We start from the raw sequence: 1,920 nt of genomic DNA, 5'->3' as shown, positions 1-1,920 counted from the left end.
AATTACAGGTCAAAACAACTCCTAATAAGGCACTAACATGATACCAGTCACACTCTTGGTGCATCATTTCATTGGCTTAAATATTGATTATAACATTCTCAAAAAAAAGTCAGACAAAACAACATTCCTACCCCTGGATTTTCCGGCCATTTTGCCCCATTTATAACATGCCTGTATTTGAGCCGTGGAGAAGCACTGTGAGAAATTGCAAGTCTCAGTCAACCAGCTTCCTACCTGAGAGAATAATGCATCATGACAAAATGGAAGCAGAGGGATAAAAATAGGTAAAGGTTAATGTGGAATTTGTTAAATAGGGGTCCCCCACACACCTGCAAAATCTTTGACCCCCACCCCACAATTTCTAATTCAACTCCTGTTACATTCAATGCTACCAGCTTGGGGGAAATCCATCCTGACCAACCCCTAATGTTGTTACTGTGAACCAGAATCATATCCAGGCAATGAGGGGGCACCAGCAGCAGGACCAAGGCATGAGCGGTGGCAGACGTAGGAATTTCTGTAGCAGCAATGTGAGCATTAACATTTATTTTCTACAGTGGTCTGGAGGTATGTATCCTCACATAATACATTTTGTAATTACATAATTATTTCATTTAGTCATTCTTTTTGGCCAATATTTCTTCCACATTTCAATAAGCAGAAGTTTCCTGGAACTTCTTATCCGGCTCCTTTTCAACCATTCGTAAATCTTGAGTGGGTCAAAGTTGTTGGAAACTAGATTACCTTCCAAAGTCTTCTGGTTTTCAGTGTTCACTACTCAGAATTAGCATTCAATGCTGCGACAGCTTCTCAAGATCAGTAACTTGCTGATTTTTTTATTGAGGCTTTTTGTTTTCTTGAACTTTTTCCCCCAAGTCTTTAAGAGCTTTTCCTAGTCTGAAATTTTCATCCAGTGCACTTATAGCCCGTGCTTCTAATTTTAAGTCTGGCCTTTAGCCTGCCACTATCATCTTGCATCCTTGTAATTTCCTTGCTGAAGAGTTCAGGCACTCTTGTGTCATTCAATGGAGCAAGTTTTGGTTTACTGGTTCTGAGCTTTCTCGCTTTCTTTTCTGATGAAGTAATTTCTGCCTTTTCAAATTCTGCCACATGCGCCAATAGTTCTGTTTTCCAGTTTAGAAATGTCAGTTATTACTTTGGATAACATTTCTCACCCTGACCAATCAGCTGGCCTAAAAGGGCAGGGGAAGTCACAGCTGACTGTTAGCATGCCTCCCTAAAGCGGCAATCTCCCCAGCCTACCAGCAATTCACTCACTTGACATCTCTGTCAACTATGAGGCACAACTGTTGCAGTGGCACTCAAAACAGGTTGACATACAATCATAAACAGTCACAACATTTTACAAAGATGGAGCTCGCTATGAGTCTCATAGTTGACTGAAATGATCATGGAGGCTGAGGGGATTGCTGAGTCAGTGAAGTGCACAGTCAGCTTTGGGACTGAGCTCCATTCTATTCTATGAATATGTGATCTCCCAGTATTCCATTCTCTTGTGACTTCAATCAGCTGTGAAACTCACCTGTTCTACCAACACAATAGGAGCTAAGTCTCGCAGCTGTCTATTCTGTTACAGGCCTCCCTGACTCAGTCCTCTCGCCACCATTTCAGTTAGCTCTAAGAGTGAAAGTATTAAGAACATAAGAAATAGGAGCAGGAGTAGGCCACTTGGCCCCTCGAGCCTACTCCGCCATTCAGTAAGATCATGGCTGATCTTGGGCTCAAAGCCACTTCCCTGCCAGCTCCCCATAACCCTTCACTCCCTTATCTTACCTTCTCCCTTATCTGTCTATCTCCACCTTCAATGTATTTAATGACCCAGCCTCCACAGCTCTCTGCGGTGGAGAATTCCACAAATTTACAACCCTCTGAGAGAAGAAATTCTTCCTCATCTCAGTT

General features: G+C 42.4%; 1 pseudogene; it reads right to left on the bottom strand.

The window, feature by feature from the left end:
- Positions 1-605: 605 nt before the first annotated feature.
- LOC147120271 (leucine zipper transcription factor-like protein 1 pseudogene) lies at positions 606-1,149 on the bottom strand (annotated as a pseudogene).
- Between the last annotated feature and the right edge of the window lie 771 nt (positions 1,150-1,920).

Source organism: Somniosus microcephalus, chromosome 4, assembly GCF_052327205.1.
Source record: "Somniosus microcephalus isolate GS21.2 chromosome 4, FLI_Smic_1.0, whole genome shotgun sequence".
In the NCBI taxonomy this organism is placed as follows: Eukaryota; Metazoa; Chordata; class Chondrichthyes; order Squaliformes; family Somniosidae; genus Somniosus; species Somniosus microcephalus.
The sequence above is the reverse complement of the archived record's forward strand: the minus strand, read 5'-3'. Positions and strand labels throughout refer to the sequence as shown.